Below are 25288 nucleotides of genomic sequence, written 5' to 3'. Positions count from 1 at the left end.
CGAGTAATGACTGCCGGGGACAACCTGGAAATGTTTCACTAACGAGGTGCCTACCACACATGGACACAAAAGAGGGACAAATTACAGTCCCTGAGCAGCCGAGGACACATAGATGGCACAATTTTGATGGAATCCACCTTTATAACATAATGTAGTATCATTTGACCCTCACAGATTTAACTCCCATTCTAAAAAATGAGGTTCAAGAAGGTTAAGAGTGTTTTCTAGAATCACACTGGTAGAAAGTAGCAAAGCAGGGACTCCTGGTCTTCTCAGCCTCAAGTGCTTTTCATTACACCATGGATATGAATTGGTTGTGGACCACTTCATATCGCAAATGCTTCTTTCTATACTTAACATATACAGAATATCATACTTGTTATTACCATGATTACAACTACTATAAATCCTTCCTTGCTGACAAGCCAAATGGCTAACTTCAGGTGTTTATATGATCTTCAGTACTCGCCTTTCACATAAGAAGAATCATTACATAATAAGTGCATATATCATAAATAGGAATTCAAGTGTCTTTTTCATGAGCTGAAAAAGCAACAGAAGACCAAAAAAGCAGTGATCTCTCTTTAAACCCACACTGCTACATTAATGTCACAATTTACTGCTTTAAAGTAAAATTTCTTTTAGTAAGGAAATGAATTGATTTTTAAAAATTGTCTATTTGTACCCAAATAAAGCAAACAGAAAAATTATGGTCAGAAAATGACCTATTTTGTCCAAAAATATTCCCATTACCACCAAGTAAAAGTCTTTCTTAAACTTAGATTGAAAATTTTGAAATAGGAAGATATTTGCTTATCTACAAATCTGAGTTATATAGTGAGAACAACAAATATGAATCTCAATCAATCAATATTTTCCTTAAAAGAAAATGGATGGCAACTTGCAGGTCTAGTCTTTGAGTGATTGGTTCCCCCTTTTTCCATTAATTCCCCCTTTTTCTGTTAATTCCACTCCCCACCCCCAACAAACACACTATTGCAATCTATGACTCAATTCTAAATCATTAAGACCTGAACAAACTCAATGTTTTTCACATAAGAGGCAGAAACATTCATTAAATGCAGTTCCCATGTTACTTATTAATTACAAAGAAAAATGGTACCTTTATAGTGGAAAAATATGGTAGACATCAACTTACACAAGTGATCAAACTTAATGTAATGAATAAGGGAACAAAGTGATAGCATGTATTTCCCAACATGATATACTGAGAAAGATATAAATCACTAATGTAGTATTTCTGCCAAAAATGCCCGATTTGAGTTCAGTCATGAGGAAACAATGAGACAAATTTCGGAAATACTACTGGGTTGGATTTTCAAAAATGACAATGTCATAAAAGAAAAAAAATCTGACTAAAGGAAAGTAAAGCGACCCCAAAACAAAATGCAATGTGTGATCCTTGACTGTGTACAGGATGGAGAAAAAAAAGCTATAAAGGACATTATAAGGACCAACTCTGAATATGGGCCAAATATAAGATTGTAAATTTTTATCAATCTTAAGTTTCTTGTGTGTAATAACTATTGCAATTATTTAGGAGAATATCCTCATTGTTATGAGACACATGTTGAATTATTTATGGGCAAAGAGTCATGATGTCTGCAACTAATTCTTAAATGGTTCAGTCAAAAGGCTAATAATAACAATAAATATTCATATGTATATATTTACATGGACAGAAATCTTAAAATGTGCAAAATGTTAACAATAGATTAATCTAAATAAACAGTATATTATAATTCATTGATCTAGTCTTGCAAATTTTTGTTAAGTTATACATTTATAAAACTACAAATCTGAGGGAATATGCATATAATAGGCAGTAAGTAGAAGGGAAAAAGTATGCTATGTTCCATGAACAATAAACCAATTATATATCCATTTCTAGTCATAATCCAAAGGTTAATTTCCTACATGAGAATTATGCTCAGGGTAGACCACCTGTAGCCAATGTTTAACGAAGGTGAGCCCTTCACTTTACTTCCACCACACACCTCCTCTCCTTGCCCTACCTATCAGCTGATCCATAATTAGGGAATCCAAATCTAAAGTTATGCCTTCTAAATAAACCTCTTAAATGAAAGAGTGCAATACATTCAGAAGATAAATGGCAACAATTTTCATAATATTAACCATTTGGGTCTGCTCACATCAACACTTCCTTCAGTTTGTTCAATCAGTAATAGGAAATTCATTTCATTTTTATGACTAGCCTTGAAATAGCCCTCACTCCTTCTAAATTGTGGAAATTATCTCCATCATTATTAATTTCTCTTTGCTTTTCCACTTGTAAAATATGGTAATTAAATTAGACCATATGCATTCCTCTAAGGCTTAGCTCAATGACACCCAAAAAGAAGTGACGAATATGCTCACAAAAGGAATGCAAGCAAGATTCATAAGCAACTTTCGCTTTGCTTCCTTCCATCAATTAAAAAGAAACGTTTATAATAATACACGATGATATCACTTGATCAGCAACTAAGCCCTAGGATCCCAGTGTTCATTTTGCCTCAGGTATTATTTAAGTAATAAATCCTAACAAGGTGAGCTTTATCATCCCATACTGTGTCTCTGGCAGGAAAGGGCACAAAGCAACAGCAAAAACCACTAAGAACAAGATAATTCCTGACAGCTGCTGCTTGAGCACAAGTTAAATTGAACAGTTTATCCCAGCATGAAGATGTTATAAGGTTTTATGTTTAATATTTTTAAATTAACATAAAAACCAGAGAAAGCAGTTGGGCAATCTTTCACAAACATGACATACTACACTCACTGAAAAGCTGGATTAGTACTTATTACCATGCTACTACAGAATTAAGCTGTTTTTAGACCACCAAAGAGCTTGAAATGCAACTTTTGACTCTGTAAAAGAAACCTATATATAAAATGTCTTCTAAATTCAAATTAATGGCTACATCACTAGCTTACCATCTCACCAGAAGTGTAAGTAAGGGGCTAGTACAATCGTCTAACCAAAATGGCTCTGTGCTGCCAACACATGAACACCATTCTATGTACTGGGGACTGTATCCATACATGTGTTTCAATTGTTTTCAGTGTACATTATAGCTACAGTCTGAGTCATAGTTGGTTAAGGGATCCAAAATGATTCAACACAATGGAATTCAAGATTAAAGATTTTTATTCTTTTCTGGCTGAGTTTGACTGAACTGGTTGTTTACCTTTTACCCTATTTTCTTAACATGTAAAGAGACGCTGAAACACACCTAAGCACTGTAGGAGTGTGACCACCATTATCAAGATGCATGTTTTTATATCTTAAACAGTATGGAAGGGCAGAGAAATGAGAAAGAGAGGAGTCTGTATATTCCAACCACAGACACATACAATCCAGTAGTAGTCCTTCATGGACTAGGTTAACTCACTCTTGCTTGCCCCATGAGATCTTTTCAATTGCACCCTCAGCCCCTGAAACCATTTTATCACATAGTGGGATATTAGTACACAATTAAAGACAGATACAATTTGCATTGTTATTCATACTTAAATAATTCCTTGCAGTGCTTCAGTAATACCTAAACTCCTTTGCTCAGGACCTAAACTCTGTCTAGACTCATGATGCTCAGCCTCATTACAAAAGTCTTTGTTTTGTTGTTGCCTATCTTGGTTCCTGCTCCTTGACATCTACTCTTCAAGTTTCTAGATTATGCTTTCTGCAAGGATGGGTCTATATCTGTGCTGTCCAATATAGTAGTGACTAGCTACACATGGCTATCAAGCACTTGAAGTGTAGCTAATGCAACCAAGGAGCTAAATTTTAAATTTGATTTGAATAATTTAAATTTAAATTAAATATCAATAAAGGAATGGCTACTATACGGAAAGCACAGCTCTGGACAGACCAGGTTTCCTTAAGCCAACACCCCACCCATGGTACCTGAATGAAATTCCTCACTGAATGGACTTCCTTGTACAGACCCTTGCTTGACCTGCTTGTGATAACCTAATTTCTAAGTTCCTACTGACTTGCCAAATTTCACCTACCAGGTTCTCCAATCCTGGAATGGCACCATTTCTTTTTCATTCTGATAATTAGAAAACACATGTTCATTACTGAGAATAGTTTAAGTACAAAAAATAGAAATTAGGTGAATACCACCCACAACCACTCCATAAGAAGTCAGCTACCATTTGCATTCTGATGCTCGTTAGGCACTATATGTATTATCTGCAAGGTACAAGGCCAAATGATGGACATTAAATGGAGAACAAAGTAGCTAAGGCAAGAAGAAAATTGGCAGGTTGAGGGACTGAATAACAACCAAGGAGGAGCAATTTATTAATTAGAAAGTGGCCAGACAAAAGGCTAAAGAAGTCTATAGGCCTTTTTGAGACATGGAAATAATTTTGGATTTTATGGTAGAAGACTGAAGGATTTTAAGTAGGGGAATGACAAAATTATATATGCATATTGGGTGTACTTACTGTTATTCCTTTCACTTTGTAATATGTATACATTACTGCAGTTTGTTTTTTTTTGCTTTTAATTACTAACATCTTTTACTATGCTAAAACTCATTTCTGAAACATGATTTTTAACAGATTTCATGACATGATGTGTCAGAATATCTTCCACCAGGGCATGATTTTTATATTCATATATTTATAAACTTTAAATTTTTACTTGTATAATGTTTTATACTACATTTGTTTAGGCATTTCATAAGATGTTTCATTACATTTTAATATCAGAAAACTTTACCTACTGTATGGAAAGCAAATTGCAAGGAATCATTTTGGAAGAAGAGAGAAGAGTAAGGAAAAGAGAAAAGAAATGATGGTGGCTTGGACTAGGATGATAGCACTGTCGGTCATGAGACATGGCCTGACTGGTTTGCTGATGAACTGGGGATGGGACATGAAAAAACGGGTGCTATCATTTCCTTCACTTCATCACTTCCAAAGTGTGTTGATGGAGTTTTAATATAACAGGAGCTCAAGAACAAATACATGCATAAATGAAAATTATGTCCAAACACTGCAAAAATCTTTGGCATAAATATATATTTTTTAATTTGTAAAACCTGTGTAAAAAGATAACTGGGTTCTGATATTCATTAATCATTGATATATAAAATTCATTGTAACACACTATGCTTTAGTTGTCAGCTACTTCATCTTAATTAGAACATTTCTACTGCACACTTAAATGCTATGGATTTTCATAAACCTTTGTGAATATGCATAACAAAATGTTTCCATTTGCTAAGACAATTAAAAATACAACATGGAAGTCTTATCTAAAAGAAAGGAAATGCATTCATTTAATTTTCTAGGTTCTTGCAATGGGTGATTTACTGGCTGTTAAATAGAGTATACAGTTTCCCAAAGGCTGTCCCATGGTGTAACATCAATTAATTGATCAATTCTGCTTTTTTCCTCCACCTAAAGTTCCTTTGCTGTGCCTATTATGATGGCCAGGGGAGCACCATGTACAGAATACTCATCCAGAAGACAGAGAATTGAAATCTGTATGTAGAAACTACCACTGGGCAGTATCTCCAACTGGTTTCTTAACACCTGTCCACTCTACAGTTATGAACACACTGACCAGCCTTATGGATGCTCAAGGAGACAAAGTACTTAAACCTGCTGAGTTCCCAGTTAAAGGAGCTACTTAAATTCAGGTGTCTCTTAAATTACTTGTGCAACCTCTTATTTTAGTTCTTGGTATCTGGTAGAGTGTTTAATCTAGAAAAGATACTCAGTAATTTTATTTGTAAAAAGAAAGGGAGAAACAAGAAAGGAGAATTACTGAAAAAATACATAAGCAAACGGAAATTCTTACTGTGTGCAGAAATATTTTTTATCTGTATTGGGACTAGAATCCATTAAAAGTGTTCTTGTAAGACTCAAGGTAATATGAACCACCCAGAATATATATATATATATATATATATATATATATATCTGTTTTAGATAATCGATCTATAAGTCAGCAAACCAAAATACTGTCAAGCCTCTTGGCTTGACATACTAAGAACAAGCTATTGCTCCTGTTCTGAAAGAGCCAACAATGCAATTGGTAAAATAAGCCAAAACAGAAGAAACATTAAATAACAATAAAGAAAGATAAGTAACAGCTTGATCCTGCTCAAGAAATATTACAGAGCAGTGCAAGACTGGTTGAGAATGAAGGGAGAGAAACTCAAAGGAAGATGAAAAAGAAAACTAAGAGCAACTGAAATCAGAATGTCTCAAGTTTATGAGGTAGCAAGGGATGTCTGGATCTTGAGGTCTCGGATCTGAAAGGATCAGTGCTAACTGAGTAAGTCTCAGAGTAAGGACAGTTGGCTAAAGTTTAGAGTTTGAAAGAAAGCAAGTAATCAGATAAAACTGGAAAGGTGGTTTTCCCTCAGACCTAGAGGTACCTTAATGCAGGGTAAGAAGTTTGTACTTTATCTACTAGCAATGTAGAGATCCACTGTACATTTATTATTATACTAACAATGCTCTATTTCTCCTTAGTATCCTTAATTAACTTTGTTGTGAATGCTAAGAAAAGTGGTAGTAAAATGAGAGGATAAGAAATCAAATAAACTACCACCACCACTACCACTCTCAAAGTAAGGGCGGCTGCTCTCTAAATATCCAAATATGTGTAAAACCAGTTCTTTAAATCCATGGCTCTCCATCATTACTCTTTGATAATGAAATCTTTAAGTCACCATAATATTCTAATGTGACAATATTCTAAAGGAAGAAAGGGAGCCATGTACTGTGCAAGGGTTTTTACACATATCACCTCACTTAATCATGGTCCTAAAGGGATACATCTTATTACTCCTATTTTAAGAAGTTAAAGCACAAGAGGTTTGGTTAAGTGCTAAAGCCACGCAATTACTAAGACAGGAAAATGAGCTTCAAACCCAACTTCATCTGGATCCAGAGCCTCTATTATTTCAATTATCCCACACTGATTTTGAATCATCTTAGAGTGTGGCTCAACATTTCCTGTTAGTGGTACTTCTCATTATAGTCCATGATTGAGAAATAAATAATATATATATGGTATCAAGAAGAACTGTACTAACCTGAGTGGTTTATTTCATCCCTTTATTCATCACATATTTACTGAGTGATTACATTGTTAGGTAAATTGTGGAAAGGTAATGACCATCAGAAAGGATGTCCTGAAGAGCTGCAATCTAAGCAACTATCCTAAACAGCAAGAAAATGTCAGCCTACTGAAATAACAAGAGATGGTCAGGGCAGTGGGATAGAGGAAAGTGGTTGATATTAAGAGCAATGAAGGAAACAGAAACGTCTGACTGCTTCCTGGAAGGGAGAGGCTAAAGGTGACTCAAAGGTTTCTAACTTGTATAGTCAGATAGGTAGTGGAAACATTCCTCAACACAAGAGGAAAAAAGCAAATGAGCAGTTAGTATAGAGGAGAAATGAAGAGATAGGTTTCACAAATGTTGAATATAAGTGGAGTTCCCAGTAACTAAAGGTAATAAATAAAAGGCTAATGTAAGAAGTTGCACTGGAGATTTAATTAAACTAAAGGGCTTGGTCACCAAATGTGTCTTTTAAAAATGTGAGTTCTGATTTGTTACATAACTAACTCTACATTTCTGTTCTACATGTTTCTCCAACACTTCATATGTCATCTTGCTTGCTCCCAATCAAGCATAAGTCCTTGATGAGACAAATTAGATCTGCTATTCTTGTCTTTAGTTGCCTATAGTTTCCCTAACACAGCAGTTACCACTCTGGATTTTAAATTCACTATGGCAGGCCCTCTATCTTCCTTTCTCACCATCTTATCTAAGGTGCTCAATAGATGTTTTCAAATAGGTGAATGAATAAAAAATCGAATGAGTCAGTCATTCATCACCTCAATGACACTGAGAAAATCAAACTGGTTGATTCTTTGTATATAGTAAAGTTTTCAATATGGTATTTACTTTAACCATTAAAAAAATATGTTGGGAAGCATCTCATGTCCCCAAAAGAAAGCACTTATCATCTTACTTGAGCACCCAATACAATTATTTTAAGTCATTTTTGATTGAGAGTATTACTTTTTCCTTGGGTTCCTAATAAAATGTCAGGCACTGTTCTCTGCTTTACCATCCTAATATATCAAGGACTCAAGATGTGATCTAAAGAAAAGGAACTCCTGGGGAAAGGTAGGTGTCAACCTTGTACAAAGATCAGGAATATACACTATCAGGATAATAATTTCTGTCATATTCAGGGATTCATGATCATCAGCCTTGAAGATGTAAGTCAATTAACATGCAAAGCACATCGAACTTGCTGAGTGTGCTGGGAACACTTCGTATGGTGTTTTATCTCCATAAACTAATATAATTATTATGTGAAATATTTATAATTCACCTCATGATTAATCTATCATAGAAGAGTATTCCTTAACAGCAGCATATCACTTTATATTGGAATGCTCTTTGCCCTTTAGTTCAAGCTACTCATGAGTCCCTGGAGTTCATTTCCAAATATTATAAAGTTGGAACACCAGAGACCCAAGGTAATGGATATAAGTCCTATCATCTCTCCAACCCAAGTCCAGTCTTAGACTGGTATTGTCTAAGATCACACACATTTAAGGAGACACTGACCAGTCAAACCAGAAGAAAGATACATACACAAAGCTCAGCTCAGGCACAAGCCTGAGAAGCTAAGCATAGGCAAGCATGGTGTAGCTTTTAGATATCATCAGCATTTAGGCATGAATATTATGACATAGGAATAGTTAAAATAATCATAACAATAATATATGCCTCCTGGTATATCAACTAAACTATTCCTGACACCAGGGGAAGAAAGGTATTTTGTGCCCATATAATGAATAAGCTAACAAGGAAAAAATACGGTAACTTGCTATTTTTACTGAATCACATCTACTGCTAAAATTAATAAACACAAAATAAAATGCCACCTAAATATTCAGTCTTTCTATAATCGGTCATAAGATCTAAATTTTTCAGTGCTTATGACTATTTGTTTTAAATTTGCTACCCAGAATCCTGTATTCTGTTGAGTTGTTCTGTCATTGGATTGTGACATTTTGTTGTTATGCTTCTCACAGAGATTATCCCTATGTTTTGATTATTTCTCCCATGTTTGTTTTGGCAAGTTCAAGACAGTTCTTTGAAATCTTCCCTGAATTTGGTGCTTAATATGCCATCTCAAGAAATTCCACCCCACAAATAATTTATTTAGTATCACCAATGTTTTGCTATTTTACACATCACTTTAATCATAAGGATATCACTAGATAATTAATTACAAATGTCAAAGCCAGCAGAGGATATGTATACAGTAGGCACTCAAAAAAATATTTGGGAGAGTAAAATATTAAATAATATAGTATATTTGCAATTGAAAAAGAATTTGACGGTGTGAGTCCCAGGACTATGTCCTGATCTTTTATATTTTTATTTTAAAGATGAGACTTTTTATAAACAGTGATTCATTAATCTGTGTTTCTTTCTCAGCAGGCCAATAATGTGAAAATTTTAAGACTGTTTCCCAATCTATGTCATAGAGGGGCAAACATCTGAAAGCTGGTTTTTCAAAAATCAAAACTTCCTGTTTTAATAGAGTAAAATGAAAATTGAAAAATCTTCTACATGGTTATCTAAGTTTCATAAATACAAACATTTTTAAAAATGTGCTTGCCTTGATCACAGCTTATATAATTGCCTTTTTTTAAAAGCAACTAATATATATATATATATAGGTACAGGGGGAAAAAGAGGAAAAGTACAAAATCCTACATAAGCAATATTGTTAAGATGATCTAAAAATGAAGTACTGAGGTCTCTAACACAACCTACATGACAGTCAGTTTTTGAAATGCATTTCTCTTGGCCTACACCTACTACATGAGGGTCTCAACTAATACTAAAGCTAGAAAAAACTTAAAATTCCCTAGGCCGTAATTCCTCACAAGTGACAGAGGAGCACAAAATAAGGTCATTTGCCTTGGGTTAGCCAGCTAGAAGGAGAGCTGGGACCGGTATAGAGTCAGTAACAGAGAGGAAGTCACAAGTGCTACTTGTGAGCCTGCCTCCTAATTCCAATATTGGGAATAGCTTCAAGTTAGAGGTTGAGATGAAAATATTCTCCTTTGAAATAAGGGGAAAGCCCATTAATAAGGGGGGGCGGGGACAGAAAAACTTTCTTTGACCATTTGTCATCCTTTCTATCCACACAATAAAGAGAGAAGTACTTGAACATCGGTATAAATATGCACAAGAGACTTGCTACAGATACCCATTTGAGTCAAAGTTGTTTGAATTTTCCATTGCTTACATTGGAGGGTCACATGCCATAGGTCATATCAAAGTTGTACAAAGCCTCTCTATGCCATATATGATACTTACACATAAGGAACAGCATAGAAATATCCCTTAGTCAGTTCTTTCCTTTCTTTCCTTTCCTCTACTTGTATATAATAGTGGTCTGGGAATGTCAGGAACCATACAGAATGCCATGAGAGAAGAAAGCAGGAAACCTCAGACTTGGCTCAGGAAAGCCAGGAAAGCTTTAAAGGAGAGAACGCTTGACATGGACATTAAAAGATGAGAATTTCCAGTTCAGTAGGTGTTAAGAGCAGGGATTGGAAAGGGGGTAGATTATGATATTCTATTAGAAATTCTATTAGAATATCATAGGAGAGGAAGAGGAAATGTCTGGGACCATTACATCCACATTCTATTCAATTAAGCAAGTATCCTGCATATTTTATCTATCCACCTATCCATATATTAGATAAAAGATAAAAAGAGAAAGATAAGCTAGACATGACATCTTGCTCTTCATCTTTGCATTTTGGCAACTGAGGTATAAACAAAGGGCTGAAGTTATATGAGAGTTAACATTTGATATTTTAAATAACTTTTAATCCCCAAATTCACAAATACTGCTATTATTGCTCATTGCTAAGGTGATGCCAACTCATTGCAAATGAATTTCTTGATAAATTGCTTCCTTACTAAGTTCCTAAAGTTAAATACACTCAGATGGGGCATTCTAATAACTTTTTGTAATAACTCCTTGTCTTGAAAAACACTTTCAAAGAAATGTTAGTATTTTACCACTCCACTGGAATAAGTAACAAGGCGAGATTCTCCCAAGAATATTCTAACAGTCCTTGAAAAACTAAGACTGTCACAAAACCTGAGCATCTGGCAACTCTGCCACCATGAAGTATCCATATGGAAGAGACCAAAATGTGTCAAAGTACCCAAAACGATTTTGGATAGTGTAGAAGATAGAATAAATAATTCAGTATCGTCAACACTTTCAACAGCAGGTACTAGATATGCTACCTGCTTCTGTAATGTGCCAGAATGTAACATAAGTGCATGAGGCTGTGTGTGCATGTGTGTGAGAGAAAGGCAGAGAATATGAGTATACATGAAGCTAAAAACTGTTTTTATATAGAAACATTCCCTAGGTAGTCCTCTTTGTAGGGACATCAGACCTCTGTAAGTATAGGTTTACAGATACACAGAAGAAAAAATGGAGTCAATGAAAACTTATTTTTAAGATAAACATAGCAACAAATATATTACTTCAGAGTCAATGAAAAAAGCTGCCTTAACTTAACATTATGTTTGAAATCATATGTGCAAAGAGTCAGAAAATCCAAAATTATGGTTCCCTCAGCAACCATAACTGTGTCCTCATGCATATACGAGTATTTTGCATTACTGTAATGATGATACATTTCAGCCTTAATATCAGTTTATGCAATGTGACTGAATTAGGATTCTTTTGGGAACTATAACTTTAAATTTCCGGACTTCTGTAAACGTAAAATCTTAACCATAAAATTACTTTAATATAGGGTGGGGTTTTCACATTTTATTTTCTGACATTTAAAAAACAATTAAGAGTGGATAGTTGACAACAGTAAAATAGTAAAAGATTGGTTGATTTGTACTAATACAAAAAGGACTTAACATAGGGCCCAATACCTTAAAATAGGGATATATGATTTACACACAAAAAGAAATGTCCCTCTGAAGATTAATCAAAGACAAAAACAGGTAAGTAAATTTATTTTTCCTATAAAATGTTAGTTTCTGTTTAAAAGTTACTTTCATTCAACTATATTTCAAAATGAATATAAATACCAATGACTATAATAATCCTCCTGCTACATTTTCCTGCATCATATCAAGAAAAAAATAGTATTAAAATGGTCCTCCGCAGTTTTAAGAGTAAAACTGGTTGGGAGCCACTTTTCCATGTATAACATGGTGGGACATAACCCATAAGATGAAATTGTATTAATGAGACCAACTACTTTTTGATCACAGGCTGATGCTAACTCAAAATATGGTTTGCAAAGAAACAGGTACACAATGATCAAGTTACACTTTAAATGACATAACTATTTATGTAATTGCTTGAGTATTATACCATGGAGTGATTGGAAGATGAAGTAAAGGACAGTGAGAGACATAGTGAGTTCAGGAGAAAAGAGTAATAATCACATTTGTTTAGGGAAAATTGCAAATACTTTCATGCAGGTAGCATTTTGAACTAACCTACAGGATGGATCAGTAGTTTTTTTGACAATGTGAAGACATCCAGACAGAAATACCTATAGAAAGATCCAGAACTGAAAGTATCAACACCTTTCTAGAGAACAAAGAATTTAGCTGAAGAGGAGATTACAATTTAGTTATAAAAGGAAAATTTGCAAGTGCAGATCAAATATGTATTATACAGGACCTTGGAGGAAAGGATGGCAAGTCTTAACTGCAAAGTACAGGAAATGGGGGACAGTAAAGTTTCATGAGCAAGGAGGCTATACTTTTTAGAAGAGAAACAAAAAGGAAAATAATAAAAACAAAAACATTAAAACAAGCAAACAAAATCCCCACAGCAGCAGGATAGAACACATAGTAGAAGTAAAGAATGAAGACAAGAGACCAGTTAGGAGATTATTGCAATACTTCAGAAAAATTGCAGTGAAGATCTGAAGAAATATGATAATAGTTAAGACTTAAAAGGAGAAGGGATTAAAAGGTGCTAGCAAGTGGAGATACAGTGACTGTTGGGAAGATTGTGCCATTAACAAAAATATAGAATCAAGGGTGGTGTCTGATGTAAGGGGAAGAAATGATTGAGTACTATTTAGTGTATCTTAAGTTTAAGGTATCAGGTTCTATATAAACAAGTATTTCCTGCAAAAAAAAAAAGAAAGAAATATGATCTGAAATATACTGATTACAGAATAAAACAATACTATTCTATATCCCTGTGTACTTCATAAACTTGTATCTTCACTATCTCTTTATATCTTTATAGGGTTGGGAAGGTATTGCAAGCAATTGTACCAATAAGAAAACTAATGCTCAGCAAGAATGACTTCCCAAATCTTAAGAAGTGGCAAAGTTAGGCTAATTTTGATACAGATTTTGGAATCTCTGGCATAGAAGTTACTTTGTATAATGTACTTTTTGATGTAAAAATAAGGTCATCAAAAAAACATGTGGAGATAAAAAAATGAGTTGTGTGCAGAACCACAGGGAACACCTAAGACTGTAGAGCAGGAACTACTCAATAGCACAAGAGACAAGTAGGACACCTAGTAAGGTGTTACAGGGCCAACAACCAAACAGGTATGCAGTAAACCCATCTCATCAATAGCCAAAGAGGACACAGCACTAAACAAGGTCTTTGTATCTGTGGCAAATGGATGGAGTATTTCTCAGACTTCTTTAAAGTAATCACTTTTCTTAAAGGAATTCTTACCCAAAACTCTGATATGTAATATATGTAGACACACGTTAGAGGAAATGAGGAGTAGATGGTCTGGAACTTCACCTAACCTGAACTCCTTTCCCTTTCTGTCAGAAGCTTTTCTTTGCACATGTAGAGCTACCCCTAAAACAAACTCATGGAACCTAGAGAATATACTAGAAATCCTCTAAATAAGCCAAAGTGGTGATACAATTTGGGACTGCTGAGTATGGTACCTAAGAAGTACAGGTAATAAGTGATCTGAAAAGATCAAACTGAAATCAAGCACCAGTCTGTGTGGACTTGATCCTTATCCAGACTCTCCATTTCCTGTTCTCCCACTAGCTGGAATTCCTTATTACTTGTTTCCTGGGCTTCTCCATGGCCAATAGCTTGTATAACCTACGTCATCAGATTATTTGGACACCACAATTGCATATCATTGAAATGGCACATTTAATTGAGTCAATTGCTCCAGTAACCTGCTGCTGAGTCTCTCCACTTGCTGTATCCTGTATGTAATTGGCCATGCCACGTAATTCTACATGTAATTCAGAGAGAATAAGAATGGCATACTGTCAGGAGGATAAAATGAAAGATCAATTTGATGTCTTAGTGGAATGCCTAAATTTGACATCTTAAGGGAAAGGAGTTGTATATTCTAATAATCTTACTGATATGACCAATTATGTATATGATGAAAAAGAAAAGGATCTGAATGTCCCTAGAGTTGAAAAAATGAAAGAATTATTGAGCCCTTTTAATAGCAGACTTGTAATGTTGTTCCATTTTTACATAAATTGCAAATGAAAAATTCAGTCCAACTGGATAATAAAAACAGAAGTCATTATAAAAAACAGCCAGCCCAACCAAGTAGTAAAAACAGTAATCATTGTAAGATTTTATTATGGCAGTACCTTTATACAAATATGAAGAAATATATAAAGAAAACCACAGGCTGATTCTTGGATAATTTATTCAAGGAGTAAGTTATGAAAATTCATCAATAAGTAGAATAAATGAGGCAACTCAAAGACAGCTCACCATAGATTCTATTTATGCAACTCCAATTTTAGTCTATATTGATGGACTTTATTTCATGTGTTATAGTCATGTTAAATCTAGACACAACATGCCTTGTATCTAGAGCCTACACAGTTCAAAGACATCTCAATATGACATAGACAGTTGTTCCTTTTGCTTATTATTGTAGTAAATAATAGTTCAGTTATAAAAAGGATTCAAAGAGATTTCACAAAAATCAGTGAATACATTTTTTAAAAATGTAACCATATGCATTAAAATTTTTCTTTAACTCTCTTAATTTTACACAGCAATTTATCTTTGGGAGAAACCCTGCTGACAATGCCCTGGGCAATCTCAGCAAGGAAAGAGAGGAGAGCCAGGCAGAGGCCAAAACCCTTTCCCCAAACCAGCCTGCAAGTGGGAGGGAGAGGAATGGAGTGGGAGGGGATAAATGCTCAGTAATACAGCACACCTGATCCTACAGATCTGCCCTAGGAATATATGAATCCAGGAGAGAGTACACAATAGAGGAACAAACCACCTGTAGCACCTGCCATCAGAGAAGACAGTGGGCCAGGCAAAGGAACTGGATTCAAAGGGCATTACTTGGGCAAAATACAGGTTGGATTTAATGAATAAGTAAGAAGAGTAAAGATTCCAAGGAGAAGTCTCATTCAGAATTCAGGAGGCAACGCTGGAAAGTCTTGTACAGGTGTTCAGATGCCAAACTTGATTGGAAATATGCAGGAGATAAGACTTGCAGGAACTTAGAAAGAGGTAACAAAGAAAGGCCCAGAAGGGGCCTATAGGATGAAGGAGAATAACTGAGAGGACCAGAGCAACTAAGAAGAGTAAATCTTACAAAGTCAGCTAAAACTTCAATCAAAGGATGGGAAGAGATGAGGGAAAAGCAGCAAAATGAGGACCTAGGACTGATCCCCTGGCACCTGTCAATACAGGGACTTGCAGGGCATAGGGGTAGTGGAGAGAAAGCAGGAATCTAAACAGCTGTGTGAAGGAACCCAAGGTCTGGGATGCATAAGCCAACTCCAAGTCACAGTACTCAGTATGGCTAAATATGACGTATCCTTGGGCTCAGGTAAGAATGGCTCAGGTACTGTGCAAGGCCAAGCCTGCAGGTAGGGGGCATCAGTGGACTTGATTGCCTAGCTCAGGGAAGCCAAGGCTGAGATACCAGAAAAGAGAATACCACAAAAATGTTTCTGAATTATAACATGTGAACTTGGCATAGACTACAAAGCAAACTCAGAATATGAAAGTGTAGATTCGTCCAAATGACAAATTAGTACTCTATTCATTTTTAGAAAAAAATGAACCTTCAATGATATTAAGAGTAAAATTAAAACTTCTTAAAGTATACAATTATAAATATAACATTATTACAATAATGCAAGACTAGATACACAGGAAAAGACTATAAGGTATAATAGCTGCTGGGTTTATGGATTTTCATATTTTATCTCCAAATGTATTACCATGTGATTATATATTACTTTTATAATTAAAAAAGTGAAAAGTATTAATAATAAAACTGCTAATAGCAAGCATGCCTAGTACCTTTTGAATTATTTGATTAAAATAATTTCCACTTACAACACATTTCTTGGGTAAAGAGTAAAGTATTTAGATATGCTGTTACGCATTGAAGTTCATAGAAATCTCTTAAAATTAGTAATCCTTACACTTAATTTGTACATCACTGTAAGGTATAGATAGCCTAAAGAGACACTTTAAAATTCTTACTTTTGAAAATTCCCTTTATTTTTAAACATAAGGAATATATGCTAATATCACCTCTACACAATCAAGTGAAACATTGTGGTTCTGTAATACAAATTATTTGGGAAACAGTGCAAGCAAGAGGTGGCATGTTTTTAAGGGGCAAGAATCATGCCATCGCCATATTTTGCAAAACCCCACAATGTATAGATACACTGTTTACCAGTTGCATTCACTAACATTTAAATTAGGATTGTGGTTAAGAGCATGGACTCTGAAGGCCAACCACCTGAGAATAACTTTGACTCTTAAGGCAGATGACTAAGGTGTACCACAGAATCTGAGGGCAGACTGTGTGCTCCACCAACTACTAGCTATGTGAACTTGGGCAAGTTTGCTTACCCTCTGGTTTCCTCAGTTTCCTCATGTGATAAGGGGGGCTGTTAACAGAACTCCTTAAATGGGATGCTGTAAGAATAAAAGAATACACCAGTGCATGGCACATTGTAAGCACTATTTAAGCACTGGAGATGACTTACCATTACTATTGGCCAATTCTGTTTTGGGAACGATATCCCAATAAAATGATGAATCAAAGTTCAAAATATCGTAATATCGGTGAAGTTCTTTATCAATCATTCTATGGCTTATATTCTCCTGTTTTTATTTTCGCCATACCAGATAGAACCTTCAAGATTATTATTGGAATATTATCTTACAAATTTACAGCATTAGACTTAGTTACTCCTGATCTTCAGGCAATAAACATTTTCCAGGGCCACTGCAGTTAAGTAAGTCCTATGCTTCCTATAATCTACTGAAAGATTTTGTCAGTTTTCCTTCCAGACAGTGTGTGGTGATGCGAACTGGTTAAATTTTGGATTGCTGGCAATTGTAAACTCATCTGGGAGTCATTTTTATCCTTAGGTGACTTGCACTTGAGCTGGGAAGGGAAAAATTAAATTCTTTTTATTAACAAAATCATATAGACTGTTTTTGAAGTCTACCACAATGAATACAGTGTCCAGTATACATTAGCCAGCTGATTCTAAGAACTTCAAGTAAGTAGTCTATCAGTTAAATTCAAATGATATTTCCATATGCTACTTTGATGTTAGATTAAATTTGGGGAGGGAAATAGATGATGTTCTAAAAAGACTCTGGTGAGGTTCACAGTTTAATTTTTAAAGCATGTTTCAGGTCAGTTCACAGTTAAGTAGTGGAGACGAGCAGAAAAAAACATGGCAGAGAAGAATGGCAAAGTGAAAACCCCTATCCACATACACGCCAAGGAAGCAACTATAACGAATAAAACTAACCCAGAAAATGATTTGAAGAATGAATGAAGAACAGACCATCTACATCTGGTGAAAAAGAGAGACAGACAGTGAGAAGGGTAAAGCAGCAGAGCCTTGATTGATGGGAACCAAAACCTTTCCGATACCAGCCTGCAAGTGGTAGGGAGAGGAATGGAGCAGGGAGGGGATAAATGCTCAGGAATACAGCACACCTGATCCTAGAGATCTGCTCTAGGAATATGAGTCCACATTACACTTGGTGATTAATGGAGCTGGACACCAGGGAGAGCTAGAGCACTCTGGAGAACCGACACTCCTGCCACTTTTGGAGGACAGGTATGCTCCATCAGTCCCACTGAGACCCAAAACAGAGGTGGCAGTTCGGAATATTTGCCAGCAGTACGAGGGGTGCCAGTGGGGCAAGGGTAGGAGGGAGATCTCTGTGCAGGAGGAAGGACAGAAGGACAATACTTCTTGAACACAACAAGTTGGGCACTCTTGGGAGCCCCAGATGATCCATACCCTTGCTTCCCTGTACACTGCTAGCCATGACAGCCCACTTGGCCCAGCATCATGAGACTTTGCTGCCTGGCTGGCAGAGGGAGACTTTCCCAGCTTTCTTGGCCTTGACTCAGCCTAATTAGAGAAGTGCCTGAAGGAGTCAGGTTGGAATGCTCCTTCTTCCACATGGGTGGCCGAGCCAGGTGTGCACATCTCACCACTGCCAGAGGTCCCACACACAACTTGATGTCACCACTAGTCCACGTGCTCTGCTGCTGCAACTCACCATGCAGTTACTCACAAGGCACCTGTCCCAGAGCCAAGGGACTGTTGCACCCACGTCCTCAACCCAGCAGCCCCACCATCAAAGCAGGGGAGGTGGAGGGAGGCTCTGCTCACAGTGATCCCAGCAGAAGACACTGCTCCTATCTTTTTATTACCAAAAAGGGCCAGCTAACTGCCAGCTGCAGTGGACTAAAGACACAACTGTCAGCAGGAAGACAGACAGAAAGGCAGCTCCACCTGCAGACCACCAACAGCAAATGAGGCTCCACTGCAAAGAAGAACCAGGCAATGGAGAATAAAGAGTCTTGAGCTTCTGGGTATCACAGAATGCCTTCTTCATAAAGCCATTATTTCCCAAACCAGGAAGCACAGCAAATCCATGTAGTAAAGAAGGGGAAACACAGAAACTGACAAAATGTGGAAGTCAAAAAACACTTTCCAAACAAAACTACAGGATAAGACACCAGAAAGAGGACTACATGAAATGGAGATCACCAACCTTCTTGAAAAAGATTTCAAAGTAACAGGCATAAATATGCTCAATGATCTGTGGAAAAGTATTGAAGATCTCAGAGAGGACTTCAACAAACAGAAGAGCTGAAAAAGAGCCACTCAGAGTTGAAGAAAGAGTAAATGAAATAAAAAATACAACGGAGGGAATGAATAATATAGATTTCTACAAGTAGAGGAGATAATCAATGAGATGGAAATTAAACAGAAACACAATAAAGCTAAGGACCACAGAGAAAAAGGAATCTCTGGGAAGGAAAGAATGACAAGATAGCTGTGTGATCACTCCAAACAAAACAATATTCACATTTTAGGAGTACCAGGAGAAGAGAGAGACAAAGGGATAGAATGCCTCTGAGGAAATAATTGTTGAAAACTCCCCCAATCTGGGGAAGGAAATAGACACTCAGGTCTTGGAAGTACAGAGAACCCCTAACAAAAGGAACCCCAGGAAGACAACATCAAGATGTATGATAAATAAAATGACAAAAATTAAGGACAAAAAGTACAGAAAGCAGCAAGGAAGAGAAAAAACATTACTTAGAGGGAAACTCAAACAGGCTATCAGTCAGCAACTTTTCAGTAGAAACTTTACAGGCTGGAAAGGAATGGCATGAAATATTTACTGCATTAAAACAGAAGAACCTTCAAACAGGAATCCTCTATCTAGCAAGATTATCATTCAAATTTGAAGGAGAGATTAAACATTTCCTGATAAATGAGGGCTGAAGAAATTTATAACCACTAATCCAGCATACAGGATATGTTAAAGGGACTTCTGAAGATGGAAATGTTCCTAAGCCTAAATAGTTTTCACCAGTGAAAATAAACCCATAGTAAAAGTAGTAGACCAATTACTTAACAACCAAGTACTAAATTTTTAAAAAGTAGTAAAATCAACTACAAACAAAATCAGCCAAGGAATACACAAAAAAAACGCAGATTATGACATCTAACACATAAAGTGTGAAAGAGGGAAAAGAAGAATAAGTACTTCTGAACTGTGTTTGAAATAGAGAAATCATATAGATTATTATATAGTTAGGAAGCTACCTTTGAACTTTACAGTAACCAGAAACCTAAAGCCTATATAGTTACACAAAAAAAATTAAAAAAGGGAAATCCAATCACAACACTAAAGAAAACCATCAAATAACAAAAGAGTATAAGAGAGGAATAAAGGAACAGAGAGGACTACAAAAACAACCAGAAAACAATTAATATAATGGCAATAAGTACATATCTATCAATAATTACCTTAAATGTAAATGGACTAAATGCACCAATCAAAAAAGAGTTGCAGAATGGATAGAGAAACAAGACCTAGCTATATGTTGCCTACAAGAGACTTATTTCAGAGACAAAGACATACACAGACTAAAAGTGGGGATGGAAAAAGACATTTTATGCAAATAACAGGGAGAAAAAAACAGGAGTAGCAATTCTTATATCAGACAAAAAAAAAGACTTCAAAACAAAAAAAGTAACAAGAGACAAAGAAGGACAGTACATAATGATAAAGGGATCAGTCCAACAAGAGGATATAACCATCATAAATATTTATGAACTCAACATAGGAGCACTTACTATGTAAAACAAATACTAACAGAATTCAAGGGGGAAATAGATTGCAACCCATTCATTTTAGGAGACTTTAACACACCACTCACATCAATAAACAGGTCAACCAGAGAGAAAAATATATAAGGAAACAGAGGCAATGAACAACACATTAGATCAGATGGGCTTAATGGATACCTACAGAACATTCCACTCAAAAGCAGCAGGATACACATTTATCTCAAATGGACATGGAATGTTCCCCAGATAGATCACATACTAGGCCACAAAAAGAGCCTCAATAAACTCAAAAGGATAAAAATTGTATCAAGCAATTCAGACCATAATCGTATGAAACTAGAAATAAATTACACAAAGAAAACAAAACAGCCTATAAACATGAAAGCTGAACACCATGCTTCTAAAATTCTAAAAAAATCAATAGATCAATGAACAAATTAAAACACAAATCAAGAAATACATGGAGACAAAAGAAAACAAAAATACAACAGTCCAAAATTTGTGGGACACAGCAAAAGGGAAGTTCCAAGAGGGAAGCATATAGCAATACAGGCCTACCTCAAGAACAAGAACTATCCCATATATAGAGTCTAAAATTACAAGTAAGGAAACTAGAAAAAGAAAAACAAACAAAACCCAAAGTTAGAAGAAGGGTCATAATAAAGATCAGAGCAGAAATAAATAAATAGAGAAGAATAAAACAATAGAAAAAAATCAACAAAACAAAGAGCCGGTTCTTTGAGAAAATAAACAAAACAGTTAAACACCTAGCCAGACTTGCCAAGAAAAAAGGGGAGAGTACACAAATAAAATCAGGAATGAAAAAGGAATAATCACAATACCACAGAAATACAAAGAATTATTAGAGAATTCATGAAAAATTATATGCCAATAAATTGGACAACCTAGAAGAAATGGACAAGTTCCAAAAAAGAACAACCTACAAAGATTGACCCAGGAAGAAACACAATATCTGAACAGACAAATTACCAGCAATCAAATTGAATTGGCAATCAAAAAACTCCCAACAAACAAAACTCAAGGACCAGATGGCTTCATAGCTGAATTTTACCAAACATTTAAAGAACAGCTAATGCTTCTTAAACTATTCCAAAAAGTAGAAGAGAGGGGAGTACTTCCAAACACATTCTATGAGGCCAGCATCACTCTATTACCAAAACCAGAGAAAAATACTTCCAAAAATAAAAATTATAGACCAATAACCCTGATGAACATAGATGCAAAAATACTCAACAAAATATTAGCAAATGCAATTCAAAAATACATCAAAATGATCATCCACAAAAGTGGGACTTATTCCAGGGATGCAAACAAGGATGGTATCATATTCAAAAATCAATCAATATCATACACTGAATTAACAAGAAGAAGGACAAAAACCACAGATATCTCAACAGATGCTGAAAAAGCATTTGACAAAATTCAACATCCATTCATGATAAAAACTCTCAACAAAATGGGTATAGAGGGTTTGTACCTCAACATACCAAAGCCCATATATGACAAATCCATAGCCAACTCATACTTAATAGCAAAAAGCTGAAAGCTTTTCCTCTAAGATCAGGACAAGGATGCCCACTCTCACCATTTTTATAAAACATAGTACTGAAGGACCTAGCCTTGGCAGTCAGACAAGACAAGGAGATAAAGGGGTAGGAAAGAAGTTAAACTGTCATTATTTACAGATGACATGATATTACACACAGAAAACCCTAAAATCTCCACCAAAAAACTATTCAAACTAACAACTGGATTCAGCAAAGTTGTAGGATACAAAATCAATACACAGAAATCTCTTGCATTCTCATATACTAAAAAAGAGAAAGAGAAATCAGGAAAACAATTCCATTTACAATTACACTGAAAAGAATAAAATACCTAGGAAAAAACCTAAACAAGGAGTTGAAAGACCTGTTCTCTGAAAACCATAAGACATTCATGAGAGAAATTAAAGAAAACACACAAAAAATGTAAATCTATCCTGTGCTCATGGATAGGCAGAATTAATACTGTCAAATGGCCATCCTGCCCAAAGCAATTTACAGATGCAATGCAATCCCTATCCAAATACCAGTAGCATTTTTCAGTGAACTTGGACAAATAATTCTAAAATTCATATGGAACTACAAAAGACCCCAAGTAGCCAAAGCAATCCTGAGAAAGAACAAAGCAGAAGGGTATTACATTTCCTGACTTCAAGCTATACTACAAAGCTATAGTAATTAAAACAGTATGGTACTGGCACAAGAACAGACACATAGATCAATGGAACAGAACAGAAAGCCAGATATAAAGCCAGGCACATATGGTCAATTAATATACGACAAAGGAGCCATAAATATGTAATGGGGAAAATACAGCCTCTTCAATAACTGGTGTTCACAAAACTGGACAACTACATGTAAGAGAATGAAACTGGATTAAAGTCTAACTCCATACACAAAAGTAAAATCAAAATGGATCAAAGACCTGAACATAAGACATGAAACCATAAAACTTTTAGAGGAAAACATAGGCAAAAATATCTGGAACATAAACTTGGGTAATTATTTTTCCTGGATACGTCTCCTCAGGCAAAGTAAACAAAAGCAAATATGAACAAATGGACTACATCAAAATAAAAAGCTTCTGTAGAGCAAAGGTCACCATCAACAAAACAAAAAGGAAACCTACAGTATGGGAGAATATATTCGTAAATGAATATCCAATAAGGGATTAACATCCAAAATACATAAAGAACTCATATGATTTAACACTAAAAACACAAATAACCCAGTTAAAACTGGGCAGAGAACCTGAATAGACATTTTTCCAAAAAAGACATACAAATGGCCAATAGGCACATGAAAAGATACACAAAACTGATCATCAGGGAAATGCATATCAAAACCACAGTGAGGTATCACCTCACACAAGTCAGAATGGCCACTATTGATAAGAAATAACAAGTGTTGCTGTATATGTGGAGAAAAGGGAATGCTCCCTTCCTCAAATCAACCCACTCATTACTTTGCTCATTTAAGAATTAATTATCACCACTTCAAAAAGGCTTTCTATATCCTTCTACTAACACCCAAGTTGGATTATGTACTCCTCTTGGGTGTTGTCATGCCTTTGGACTATATAACTAGAATATAATTTTGTTTATTATTTACCTTCAGTTAATCAACAATGACCTTGAAGGTGAGACTTTATTTTTGCATGTTCATTCATCTTTGTGTATCCCTATTCCTGGCTGTTGATAATTAATGTGTTAAGTAAATGAATGTGTGTATGTATATATAAAATCTTTTAACTCATTAACTTCGGTCACATCATATATCAAAATTTTCATATGAACAAAATGAATACAAACTAATAAGGAACATACAGCACTTTATCATGACAGACTTTGCATGATAAAAAGCAGAAAAATCTATGAATTTTCCATTATTTCCTCTTGTATTCAGTTATGTTTAAGTTAAACTGTTGACTTTGTCTTCTGCTTTAATAGTGACTCTAATACTCCTCAGAGCACACCAGTGGTTTCCTAGTTCCTGCATATCAAAACAAAGTGCCCTGCCACTTTCTTCACACCATATCCTGTGCTTCAGCCACACCAGACCCTTCACACCACTGCCTCAAGCACACGTGTCCATGGCTCTGCCTCTGTATGAAATGTCATTCCTCCCTGTTCTCCTGGGAAACACATATTCCCATAAACTTCAGGCCTCTTTTCCTGAGTCATTTTGTGAAGTTGTCAGTTCCATAAATCTTTGTACATATCTCTAGTATAACAGCCCCTTTGCATTACAGTGCATCTCCCAGTCTATGCAGTAAGCACCAGTGCCCTTTTCCATGCAAAATATCTGTGACATAGATATTCAGTAAGAATCAATTTAATGTATTCTAGATTAATTCATTCCTACTCCTATTCCCATCCATTGTAACTACTGAAAGGATTTGTCTTCAGCCACATGCTCTCCTCCTTAAACAAATATTCCCCATGAAAACCTAATCATCCCTATAGCTTCAGGAGTGATCTTCAGGTGTAGACCTCCAGCTTTCATATATCAGCTGAACTCTAGTCCTCTACTTCCAGTGGCCCATGGGAAATACCTACTTGGATGCCATGCTATTACATTAAACTTGGTATACTAATATTGAAGCAATTCATCCCTTTTCTACCCCATCATTCCTTGTCCTTCTTGACTTCACTCCCTCTGCCCAGAGCAGAGTATTATGCTAGATATCTAGGGCAGGGTTGAAGGCAAATTTGATTATTCCTTTACTCTTAACACCTATAACGAAGTATCACCAAGCTGTGCTAATTTTTATTACAATGATGCTAAGTTTGCCTCTTCTTCCACCTCCCAACATTGGGTATGCATCAGCTCAGGCCACGAAAATTGAGTACCTTCTTAAATAATTTCCCTGTCTTCAACTGTTTTCTAACATATTGCCTCCATGCTAATTTTATCCGAACACACTATGACTGACTCAATCTGCTATACCCTTTGGGAAACTACCTTTAAAGAAAATGACAAGAGACAAATTTAAGTAAT

The 25288-nt window shown here is 35.6% G+C and overlaps 1 protein-coding gene across 7 annotated transcripts in view; it reads right to left on the bottom strand.

Annotated features, from left to right (window-relative positions):
- GTDC1 (glycosyltransferase like domain containing 1) overlaps window positions 1-25288 on the bottom strand; it is a 369763-nt gene that overhangs the window by 191518 nt on the left and 152957 nt on the right. The gene's annotated exons all lie outside the window — the stretch shown is intronic.

This window comes from Manis pentadactyla, chromosome 8 (genome assembly GCF_030020395.1).
Source record: "Manis pentadactyla isolate mManPen7 chromosome 8, mManPen7.hap1, whole genome shotgun sequence".
In the NCBI taxonomy this organism is placed as follows: Eukaryota; Metazoa; Chordata; class Mammalia; order Pholidota; family Manidae; genus Manis; species Manis pentadactyla.
The sequence above is the reverse complement of the archived record's forward strand: the minus strand, read 5'-3'. Positions and strand labels throughout refer to the sequence as shown.